We start from the raw sequence: 12,452 nt of genomic DNA, 5'->3' as shown, positions 1-12,452 counted from the left end.
TCAGATTCACAGAGAGCCATCTACCTCTGACTCCTAAGTGCTGGGATTAAAGCTATGTGCTCCCATGCCTGGACACATATACTATTCTTCAACGCTGACACATACTTAAAGTTTCGTGCCTAAAGTAACCACATTAAGAGATGAACAGTAACTAAGAAGTTAGGACGGTCTGCAATAAAGTTAAATAAATATACAAGTTGTTTAACGTCTAGAATTTCCCATTTAGTATTTTCTGAGTGGGCCTAACAACAGGTAACTAAAATCATCTAAAATAGAACCGTGGATAAGAGGGCAGCTGTCCAGTGTTTCCCCTTCTGCTTCTAATGAACACTTTCTCAGTTTACGGTGCAAACATCTTCTAAATACAGAGGTCTACTGTGCTAACTTGGCATGAGTGTTCTGGAGTGTGGTGTGGGGCTTTTGTGTGTCATTCCCATCTGATGCCAGGACACTGCACTCACCTGGACAGAGGATGGCTTCTTCAGCCTCAGTCTAGAAATGCTCCTGTGTAGTGTCACTTTCATAGGACTTAGGGGCCTATACTATACACAGAAAATAAGGTTTTTGAAGGTCCCCTTAAAAAGTCCATCAAGTAAGTTCTATACAGATCGTGTGGAACATTGATCCCCAAATGGCAACATGTAGGCCTTACTATATGAGTCACATGGTGGCACTCCAGCACATTCTAGAGCCAGGCAAAAATAGTTGTGCAGCCTGACTGTGCAGAACTCATTCACTGTAAGGATCCCCCCACACACATCCAGAGACCCATCGGACATGTGGGAGATGAACTGGTCCAGGGATTGTATACAGTACCTCTGGACCAGGGTGGGCCCTGTTTCACACTCTGTTCCCAGACTCTTGAGACAAGGACCTAGGTATTTTTACTCATGGGTGGTGAAACTTGCCCTTAAAAGAGGAGTCAAGAGGCCGGGCGGTGGTGGCGCACGCCTTTAATCCCAGCACTCAGGAGGCAGAGGCAGGTGGATCTTTGTGAGTTCGAGGCCAGCCTGGTCTACAGAGCGAGATCCAGGAAAAGGCGCAAAGCTACACAGAGAAAAACCCTGTCTCAAAAAACCAAAAAAAAAAAAAAAAAAGAGTCAAGAGAGCTCATTGGCTCAGAAATAAGGCTTGAAGGTTTTAGGTCCTAGCTGCCAGAGAACAAGACTGCTTAGGAGCTGCCCTGGACCACCCAGAATGAGCTAAAGAAAGACAGGCATGGCAGCTGCCAACTGTGAACTTGGCCTTTGCCACTGGGAAGATCTGGCATGCAGGCCTGACTCCAGTAGTCCAGTCAGCCTCTGCCCAGCAGAGCCAGATGCCTGGGAATGGACATGCACAGGAAGCTGCCGCCCATAGCTGGTCTGCTCTTCCCGGAGACCCTGCATCTTGACTAACATTCTTAGTGACTGGTTAGTCTTTTTCTCTTCTTGTTTGGTTTTTCAAGAAAGGATTTCTCTGTGTGGCTCTGTTCTGGTACTCAGTCTGTAGACCAGGCTGGTCTTGAACTGAGATCTGCCTGGCTCTGCCTCCAGAGTGCTGGGATTAAATTTGTGCACCACCACTGCTGGCCTTGTCTTTTGTTTTTAAAGAAATTAAGAGGAGTGATGGTGTGGCTCAGTGGTGCAACACCTGAATGTTGGAGGCCTTGGGTTTGATCCCTCACACCATCAAAACAAACAAACAAACAAACAAAATTAGAAATTGTGTCACAGTTATTGTTCCACTGGCCTCCTCAGCCCTATGTCTAGGTAACCCAAATGTAGGGGTCCTTAGACACCCGCCCCAAGAAAGGGGCCAGGTCTGACAGGCAGTATGGGAGGTTGAAAGGGATGCGGGGAGAAATGCATCTTTGTTGAAGACCCATGTGGGGCTCTTTATGTAAATGGTTTCGGTGCCTAATGGGAAGAAGAAAAGTGAGGCTTTGATGTGAGCCTCAGCATCTTTGTCAGACCGGTACAGTGTCACTCAGGCTTCGGGGTGGCCTGCTTCTATTAAGGAGCTGTCAGCTGCTCTCAGGCCACAGCCCAGGGGCCTCTCTGGGTAAGGGTGGTCCAGAGCTGTCTACAGAATGCTGGTGGGAGAATGAGTGTGGGAGCTGTGTTGGAAATGTCAGCCCAGCCTGGCCCCACAGTGGGCCTGAGTTTCCTAAGTCCCAGAGCTGTGGGCCACACCCCAGTAAAATCAGAATGCCTGGTAAGAAAGGGGAGATGGAGACAGGTGAGGGCCATCATGGCTGGCTGGACAGCATGGCATACAGTGGGACAAATTTCTTTCCCCCAGCAGGTCCAAATCCAAGTACAGGGAAGGATCCTGCTGTCCCCACAGGCCTATACAATTCAGGATGCTTGCTTATGTATCGTGGAGGGATCCTCAGGTCCCAAGGAACCTTCTAAATCAACAAAGAAAGACAGGCCAGACCACCAACGGCTAAAACTGGCACATTATGCTCTTGGTCTAGGAGGATGTGTGATGCCTACATGGTATCTATGGCAACATTCTATTAACCAGAATTTGGTTACACCAGCTCTTGTCCCCATTCATTCTAGAAAACACAGAACTACTGATCTTTTTAGAAGTCTTGCTGAAAAAATAGGGGGAAGAATAGTAGTCACCTCCACCCTCAACTTTTATTGTCACAAAATTGGAATTGTGTTGAGTACCTGATTCTGTCCCTTTTTCATTGTATATCAGATCTTGAGCATTTGTCTAAAACAAGAAAAGCTCTTTGGAAGCAGTGATACTGTGGGCTAGAATTTGGAGGACCTGCTGTGCTGTGTGATCTTGTAGGAGTCAGTTGATTTCTCTGAGTCTTGATTCTTGCCTCTGAGCAGGAGAGAGACTGACGGTCACTCCTCAGGTTCTGCCTCAAGGATGTGGATATGTGCCTATCTCAGAGACCTGATTGTTACAGCTTTGCCCTCCTCAGATGAAAGAAAGCCTGGTGATGTTTGTGGCAGGTCAGGCACTGGACAACACTTACTGAGCATGTAGTCAATGGGGTACCAAGGACCTGGCTGGTACTGCCTCCAGCAAGCATGTTACCACCTCTTGGCCAAGGGCTTTGCATCTCTGAACTCTACCCCCAACCCAGCCTCAAAGTCTGGTGGCTATCTGCCGGTTGCCTTGGTGGAAGTATGTGCTTTGCAGCTAGTAACTCCTTGGTGAAGAGAGCATCTGTTGCTGTCAGCGCGATGGGGCTGGGGCCTGGGCTTAGCTGGCCACAGGTGTGGGCGAGCACTAACTCTCGGTCCTACCGCGGTGCTCAGCAGGCCTCCGGGGACCTCAGGACACTTCCCGTCTGTGTCCATGACCCCTCCCTCCCAGGGCCCATATACAGAGCTGTTCATGGTATAGCTCTGCCATCACTGATGAGATCTCACTGTTTTCAGCAAGGGCTTCACACATCACAAAGCTTCCCTGACTCTGGCAGCAGAATTCCATGAAGTTTCCCACAGCTCTGTCTTCCTGGATTCCTGTACAGAGGAGAACTTTACCCTGAGGAGGTCAGGTGCTTACCAGGGTCACATGGGATAAGGATCCGGCCAGCCATTTCAGAACTCTTGGCCACACATTCTGAAGAGGTGTGGGATGATAGGGTTGACTCAGAGTTAAAGGGTCACGCCTTAGGCTGTAGACATAAGAAAAGGAGGCGTATACAATAGGGACACTGTTTCTTAGTCTTCTTGGGCTAGGTGGGTAGTGCCAGGCGGTGAAGACAGGCAAGATATCTTGGTACTCATCAATGAGGGAGATGGAAGGACAGGGCCAGGCCACTTAGTGTTCAGAAGGCTGGAGGATGGTGCTGAGCAGTTTGAGGGGCAGCTGAGAGTGTGCCAGAGGCACTTACAGCACACAGAGGGCAGGACTCTGATAGACAGGCAGCTCAGCAGGAAAGGAGCTAAAGGAAGCAGGCTCTTCAGTCTGCACAGGAGCCTGCAGCTGTGTGCTATGGCCTCCTCAGAATCTGGAGCAAAGCTCCTTCCCTTCCTTTTGGGCCACCCCAGGGTTGAGGGCCCAAGCCTCGAAGTGGAAGTGGATAGGTGGCTGTCCCTCTAAAAGGAGGAGGTAAAGCAGGCCTCTACTTTTTTTTAATATTCCAGTCAACTTTCAAGGGCTGGCTCTGGCCAAATGTGACCCTGCTTCATCTCCCTTGTGTCCTCAACATGGTGTACCAAGGGACTATGGCTGAGAGATGGGGACGTTGAGGACTGAGGGGCACAGGGTCCCACTTAGGGCATGTAGAAAGCTAGCACTTGGTGGGGCACAGGATATGAGTTTGTAGGGGTCTAGGAGAGGTTTATGCAAATGCAAAGAAGGGAAGAATTGATTCCAGCTAAGGAAGCTGGGAAAGGTTGACCTGGTATCTACTGAAGTACAGGGCAGCTGCAGCCCAGGAGGTCTTGGGGCTGGAGGTACAGTATACTAAGTGGGGATGGGGTGGGATGGGGAGGGGAGCCATTAAAGGTAATAAAGCACCATGAACCTTCTATGGGGATACCGGGACAGAGCCTAGAGACCAGGGGAGCCCTCTGGGATGTAGGCATAGAATCTGTAGTGGCTGGGCATGTGGCATGCTCTGTACTGTGGAGCGAGGTTGGAGGGACCTTGGCAGGGGAATCCAGGTAAATGGTTGTGGGAGAGACTCTATGGAGTGGAGAGACTTGAAGATGCCATGGATACACTAGATCCCAATCCAAAGATTAGAGGATAAGGAGAGAGATGGGCCAGGGGTCTTTGTCCTCAGAAAGGGGCCTAGGTTCAGGGAAGAAATCAGTCACACAGACGAGCCAAAGGAGGGAACAGAGGGGAAGCAGAATTAGTGCAGAGATGGGGCGAGGCTCAGCAGTCCATCCAGGCTGCCAACTGTGGGATCTGCCTTGCGAACAGGCCAACATAACCTGTGATGGAAGGGTGAAGGAGTTGGTATCAGGAGAGCTTGTGGACTGGCCTGAGTGAGGCCTCCAGACAAGGTCTGGGGCTCAGGATTCTTATCCACCAGCCAGGAGGGAACAGCCTATCTCCCAAAGAGCTTTGGGGCAGCTAGGCCTCAAGGACAAAGGCAGGCGGGGGCAGGGGATGGAGCCTGTAGCTGTGAGCTTAATGGCCCCGGAAAGGGGGAAAAAAAAAAACCATAAAGCTGCAGAATTACGGGGAGACATAAACAGAGCTGTCAGGCATTAGCTGCAGGGAGACGGCTGAGCAGGGTAGAGCTGCGATCCTTGCGTGTGCATAAAAAGACAGAAGTTATCAAAGGAACCAGATTAAGGAGCTGCTGTCTCTGCCATACCCAGGCTCCCTGGCAGATTCCTTTCTTATGCCTCAGCCTGCCGGCTCTGGTCACAGGCTCTGGTCACATGCTGACCCAGAGGCTGGATCTCAAGGATTGGCCAGGGCAGGGGGCAGAGCTGCCAGTGATATTGGATGTCTGAGTGGAAAGGGTACCCAGCCCAGCTTGCAGAGGGTGGGAGCCAGGGCTAAGGAGGGAGGCGGTGCTGACCCTGACAGTTTATGGTGCTCACACACCCTGCCATCTTCATTTTTGCTGCTGTTGCTGATGACGTTAGCTAAGCACTAATGGGCTTAAATTTCATCTTAAACCATCCCCATAGTCCACAGCAGATGACAAACACTGCTCTCCCAAGCTGCAGAGATACTAGCCTATGAGTAGGCATGCTCCTCTGCCTGTGCAGAGGAAGCTCCCAAAGGTCCGAGTCTTTGACACTCCCAGGTTGCAGAAGGGATTCCTGGTGTTGTCCCAAGTGAGAACACGGTTCTGAAGAGGGTCTTTGGAGTACCTAACATGCAGACAGGAGCCTAGCCTGGGGGTTCTCGGGCCCCTCTTGAGTTCCTCAGCCCAGGCACCAAGATGAGGGTCTGGGAACTATCTGGAGTGTTCTTAAAAACTTTAGGGAATCATGTTTTTCACAGGCTAAGAAAACTATTGATGGCTTTGCTCGAGGGTGGAACTTCATCCATCTACCTATCCACTCATTCATTTGACAAACATAAGGCCCTCCACAGCCTGATTCCCTTCTGTCCCAACTCACACATGGCCATCAGAAGCCTGATCTCTGCTTTTGAATCTCTTAGGACCGCAAGTGGGCATCTCTAAATGCAGTTTTGCGGGAGGGAATCTTTTGTTGGTGGAGGTTCTGAAGGTTGTGAGGGGAAAATGGACAAGGAGCCCTGGAGGCTGTGTGCACCTGGAGCCCATCTAGTATGTAAGGAAGACAAGCATATCCGAAGAGGAGGGTACCAAACATGCAGGGCCTCCACAGAGGATATGTGGCATTTTCAGTTCTCCATTTACCTTTGCATGGGTCCACAGCCATCACTTGGGGATACCCTTCCTTCACAGCATAGCTGGGGCTTATCTATCCTTAAAGCTTCCCAGAGGGCTGGCGCACATAGCTGTCCATCATCTAAGGGACCTTCATTCCTTTATGTCCCAGAACCTGCCTTCCATCACCCTGTACTAGGAGTGGCTCACCCTCCTGTTGACTCCCGGTGAGGTCAGAGAGGACGCTTGAGGGGGGTGGCCACCACCAGGCAGGCCTCAGAGATCACCCTCTTTAGCAGGGCTGGTGAGATGTACATGAGGGTTTGGTAGGCTTTGAGTCCCCTGCTGTGGGACCCCTTTGTCCTCTGGGCTTCAGACTTGCACTGGTTACCTCTAAGTATTGGTCCTCCCTGGTTCTGGCACACCAAGCGTTTAAGTCAGACTTGAGTCAAGGACTTGCATTGACAAGTTAGTGGTCTGACCCTATCACTGCTCTCTAGGAGATAATCCAGCCTCATCCTAACTGACCTCTATTATTTAATATGTTTATCTGATGGTGTCACCCTGCTCTTGTTTGTGTTCTGTGGCTCACTGTCACTTAGCACATTTGTGATCTGGGTCCTACCTTTCTCATTTCCACATCCAACTTATGAGCCCACATTTTCAGACCGTGCCTCTCTGCCTCACTGGGCCTTTCCCATCCCCTCAGTAACTCCTGCATATCCCTTAAGACTCAGGACTTCCTCTGGGTTCTTTCTCTGATCCTGTATCCCTCCCAGGTGTAAGTCCAGCCTTTGTCTGTGCATCGGCACTCAGCTGTCTTCTCCAAGGGTATTGATCTTTTGCTGTCTCCGGCTGCTTTGTCCTGGCACCTGGGTGGCATAGAGTAGACACTTGGGAACTGTTCCTGAGGTGGAAGGATAGTTGGACAGATTGGTGGATGGGCAGGTGGGTGGTAAACAGGTGGATGATGGGAAATGGATGAGTGGAGAATAAATGAATGAATGGGTAGGTGTCAGAGTGGATGAAGGGGCTGTATGGTCTATTGGAAAGCTCAGAGGTCCCAGGAAGTAAGCTTCAGAGCCTTGGGCAAGTCTCTGTCTTCAGTGAGCCTTGAGTTCTCCGTGTGTAAAATGGTCTGTTAGCTCCTGTAGCTGGCATGAAGACAGTGGGTCAGGTGTGTCGGAAAATGAACATGTTAGCTTGAATGGAGCCGCTGCAGCCCTAAAAGGACCTTCCTTTTCTGAAGGTCCTGCCCAGTGTCCCTGCCCTGACTAGAGAGTTGGGGCCAGACTTCAATTGTAAACCCAAGTCTTGCTGTTCCCAAGACTTTGGGCCTCTCTGGATTTAATTGTGTTCTCTATAAGGTAGGGTGCTTGTGTTCCTTGTGGTTTCTCTGGAGATGAAAACATTGTGGCAGTCACACCCAGAAAACATGGAACTTACACCCCAACTACATATAGAGTCTTATGCCCTGGTTCTGCCTCTGGGCCAACCTCAGCACCCCAGCATGGTTTATATAATGCTGTTAGATCTTTGATGGAATACACAAATGCCCTAAGCCTTTTTCTGTGCCTTGTCTGCAAAAGTATGTGTAGACAAAAATGTGACTGATGCTTAGAACAGAGGCCAGTGCCTGGAAGGTCAGTGAGATTGGTCATAGTGTGATGGTAACAAGGTCTTTCTTTTTCTTAGTGGGCTCCCACAGTCCTGGGAGGTGGATGTTTAAGTGCTGTCCCTACTTAAAGGACGAGGAATCACAGGCCCAGAGAGGGATGACTCTGAGGTCACAGAGCCAGTCAGCCCCAGGGTCTTGGGTACTTGCTCTTTGTTTCCAAAGACTTGTGAGGACGCTCTGGAAGAAGCTAGCTCTAGACCACAGCAAGCTATCCAAAACCTTCCACCGGCCAGCAGACGCAGGGCCTCTAGCCAGTCTGTCAGGTCAGTTCTGCCCAGAGTTGACGCTTGTACCAAGACCTTGCTCAGGCCACTGCCACGAGGCCTGTGTGCCCAAACGGAGTGTCCGGCCACCTTAACAGTAGCCAGCTAGTGGGAGGATGGAGTCAGGCTTATGTGACTCCCAGGAGTTCCTGTCTTCCTGGCCACACCTTTGCAGCCAGCAAAGACCAGTTGGGATTTCCAGCCCTTTGCCTCTGCTATAAAAAGTATGTCAATATTTACCTTTTAAAAGGATGGATAGGTCCCGGGTCTACTCAAGGCTGCTCTGACAGTTCTGTTCATATGATCTCTTTTGATCTCTACTTGCACAGGGCCCCACAGCTCAGGTTAGGGGTAGGATCTGGTCCCTTATTTCCAGTAGTTCTCACAGTTCCTAGCCTTTGGATTCACAAACCCTGGATAGCATCTGGTTGTACATTTTACATGTTTTGTTGGAAAGATTACCAGAGAGTGTATTGCTGGGCCACACAGAAGGGAGAGGAAGGACACACAAAACCTAAGAGTGCCTTTGAACACCAGCCTTGGGGTCCTGACTGCCCGGGTGGCAGCTGCCCACCTAGGAAGATCTGTGTAGACAGTGATCAGGCCCAACTCTATACCCTATGGGGGCCTTAGTATACTTTGTACCAAAGAGAGTACAGGGTATAGGAAGTTGTAACCGCTAGGCAGCCTGTTTCCATCTAGTCATGCTGAGGTAGAGGCAGGTAGCCAGAAGCCCAAAAGATGAAGCTTCACTCATATAAGCAGTTCTGGTTTTCTTCCAGTTTTACTCCCATTGTTTTAATTTCTTGGCTGGACACTTTGTAGGGGACTCCAGTGCTTTCTGCTACAGGTGACTGAATTCGCACAGATGACTTTGGGCTGGGACAGTGGCCACATGGAGTTTTTATTTGGATCCATATTGCCAGAAGGTATTTCATTGAGGTAGAACTAGTTAACCTGTTCATCCCCATCTGGACAGGGCTCCCCTCTCTTCCATGTCTCACCAGCCAGGCAGAGGCAGCACAGTGCCTATTTCCTTCATGCTCAGAAAACCAAGTGAGTGATGTCCTGATGAACACCCCCAGAGCCGAGTCTATCTGTGAAGGGAAGGGCAGGAATGACTGGAAAGAGTCCAAATCCAGCGCCCCTCAGGGGTGCAGTCTTACAATAGCTCTGCCAGTTGGATGCCTAGAATGTTCTACAACTCAAGAGCATGAAACATGGAGCAGTTAAGTAAAGTGCCCAAGGTTACCTAGGTATGCGTGCAAGAGCTGGGATTTGAACCCTCAGCCACTTACTGTCAGGGCTTCATCATGGAGGATATGGAGAGATTGCATCTCTCACTCAACCCCAAGCCCCATGAGCTTTCTAGTACCCTGGCTGCTTTAACCTTTGGAGCCCCTCAGGAGTAGATCCAGTCTGCCATTCTCTACCAGTTATGGTTTCTCCCACAAGGTTCTAAAGTGAGGCAGCTGTGGGGCAGGCCAGCTTAGCTGTGTGCAGCTGAAAAAGGGCCCTCCCCAATAGTGGTGGTCTGAAAGCCAGGGAGAGCGTTCTGGAAGGTTGGATACACTCAGAGGCAAGGTCCAAGTGGGCCTGGGCCTGGGTACAGAACCAGCACACAGGGCACAGAACCAGCACACAGGTATTGTGGTCACTGAAACAAGGCCAGTGTTCAAAACAGCTGGATGCTGGACTCAGCTGCCCAGAGTTCGTGTTTTCTCTTAAGTACCTTCCCATTTCATAGCTGTTTGGAGAAGGTAATCGGCCAGCTTTCCACTTGGACTCAGGAATGTCCCCAAGGGTCCCCAGGAAGTTTCCCCAGGTTGCCCCTAGCACAGAGGCTGCCAGCTCCCTCTCACTGGGGCTGGTTGTCAGCAGCCACCAGCATGGCACAGCTGAAGTTCTCCTTTTCCTGTGGGGAGAGCAGCTGCCCGTCCAGCACTTCCCCACCTTGAGGACCCTTAGATCAAAATCAGAGCATTCGTCGAGACTGTTGGGACAGTAGCACTGCATAGGAACATTCAGCCCTAAAAGAATTTGAAATTTATCACAACAGCGTGCGTATTTGGAGGAGTATGCTCTGGGTCACTGAGATTCATAGTCTTCAGGTGAGTAAGATCTGTAGAATTCAGTCTCATGCCAAGAAGCCCTGACAGAGTGGGTTGGCCATGTGCACTTCGCTCTAGTCCCCGTCCCTCCCCTCCCCTGCTGGCAGACCAGTGTTCTGAAATTTTATGCCCATTCATTTGTTTTTACCCTCAGGAACCACTCTTCATCCCAGCCAGAAGCCCAGCTTAGAACCCTGCCCTCGGGGCCACCAAAGAGTAGAGTCTAGAACAACCTTTCTGTTCTTTGGCACCATTTCCACTTCTGGAAATGAGAAGTGACATTACACCTTGGGAAGGAGAGTTGAGGTTAAAAGCAAAACCTCTGGAGGCATCAGGCCATCTCTTCAAACAAGATCAGCCTCTGGTGGGGAGCAGGGTTCAATAGAGAGATGGGAAGAACTTTCCAGAACTGAAGGAGGGCAGAGCCCAATGTATACCATCCCCTAGTACCTTGTTTCTGCTTAGGTACCAGTCCTCTTCTCCCTCCTAACCGGCCTGGCTTCCAGGTCCCTCCCAGCTAAAGCCCTGGCCCAAGTATGTCACAGCCACCCTAGGAGTCACAGCCACCCCAGGGTGTCAACCGCGGGCCTGCTAGGCCTCTTACTGATCTGCATGCTACTATTAGCCCTCCAGTTACTCTTGAGGATGAACTTAGCCCAAACCCCGGCCCCTTGAGGCCTTTTTTTCCCCCCATCTAGTCCAGTCAAGCCTCAAGAGAACAGTCTCCAGTGCCCAAATAGGCTGTGTTCTTTTCTGCTGCTAAACCAGTGGTTCTCAACCTTCCTAATGCTGCGACCCTTTAACACAGTTCCTCAAGTTGTGGTGAACCCCCCCAGCCATAAAGTTATTTTCATTGCTACTTCATAACTAATTTTGTAACTGTTATGAATCATAATGTAAATATCTGTGTTTTCCAATGGTCTTAGGCGACCCGTGAAAGGGTCGTGACCCACACGTTGAGAACTGCTGTGCTAATGTCATGGTTTCTGAGCCTGGCCACTTCCTCCACTTTCCCTCCTCGCTGCCGCCGCCGCCGTTAACTGCCTTCTTCTTAAAGAGGGAGGGCTCCTGAGACCCCAAATCCTGAGACTCCTGGATTGGGCTAGGAACAGTCCGGAAAACGCCAGGGTATTTGAGGGACCCAGTCAAATGCTGGCTCTGACTCGGCTGCCCATCTGGTGCTCAGCTCTTCTAAAGAGGGCAGAATGAGGTTTAGGTGGGTGGCCTTGGGGGGAGAAGGGCAACCACAACGGACGCGAACTTCCTGCGACCTCATTCTGAGGGAAGAAAGGTCTGAAAGAGGGGAGCCAAGCTAGGGTTCTCCCTGGGGCGAGCCTAGGCAGACCAACAAGAGGGCGTAAAGCAATCGCTAGAGCTTCCTGTGTGCTCCTGGCATTTCCCTAGACCCTGGCTCGGGAAGGGTCTTGCTTTGAAGTTTCCGGCAAGACCAGCCCACTGCTGTCCAAATGGCTTATTTGTCTAGTGGCACAGGGAAGGGGACTGGCGGTGGGGGTGGCAGCGCCTCGCTTGGCGCCGCTGCTGCCTGAGGGTCCGTGCTTTGGGAGCTCCAGCTTCTGCGAACTAGAGGATGTTGAGACCAGGCCGAGAACCCCAGGGGGACTCGGTAGTCGGGCCGGCTGTTTCAGGCTGGCGGGGAGCTGGAGCCGCCTCGCACCGCCACTCCGCGCAGGGTGGGAGGGAGCGAGGGAGGCGAGGGGACGAGCGCCGGCTCCCCGCCCCCATCCCACCCGGTTCCGATATTTAGCTGAAAGGCACGCGGCTCCTAATCGGCCCTTTCCAGGCTGAGATGTAGCGGCGCTCTGCCCGCGCAAGGGCGGGGGCCGGGCCGGGGGAGGCGCGGAGTCCGGAGCCTGCGAGCGAGGTGAGGAGCCCGCGTCCTCGGCTGCTGGAGCGGGCGGGCGGGCGCGCACCGCCGAGGCAGATATAGAAAGGGGGGCAGGTTAAAAATAACCCTCTTCGGCTGGGAAGCTCGCGCTCACTCTCTCGCCTCGTTCGGTGCCAGAGGACTCCAGGGGAGGTGGCGTTGGGGAGGGCAGCGCGGGATTCCCCTCCTCCGCCGCCGGGCGGGGTGCCGCCTGCACGCCACGGCTGCACGT

General features: G+C 51.6%; 1 protein-coding gene across 7 annotated transcripts in view; it reads left to right on the top strand.

The window, feature by feature from the left end:
* Window positions 1-12,452, top strand: part of Rai1 (retinoic acid induced 1) — a 102,612-nt gene that overhangs the window by 66,049 nt on the left and 24,111 nt on the right. The window contains exon 1 of one of the 7 annotated variants that reach the window (XM_052757329.1): window positions 9,380-12,217. The exons of the other annotated variants lie outside the window; for them this stretch is intronic. The gene's annotated coding sequence lies outside the window, so the exon portion shown is untranslated. Of the gene's footprint in view, window positions 1-9,379; window positions 12,218-12,452 lie in introns of those variants that run through there. 7 annotated transcript variants of the gene reach the window in all.

The sequence above is a fragment of the Peromyscus californicus genome, unplaced genomic scaffold (genome assembly GCF_007827085.1).
Source record: "Peromyscus californicus insignis strain IS unplaced genomic scaffold, ASM782708v3 Scaffold_3__1_contigs__length_106647218, whole genome shotgun sequence".
Lineage (NCBI taxonomy): Eukaryota > Metazoa > Chordata > Mammalia > Rodentia > Cricetidae > Peromyscus > Peromyscus californicus.
This window is presented reverse-complemented; position numbering and strand designations above follow the sequence as displayed.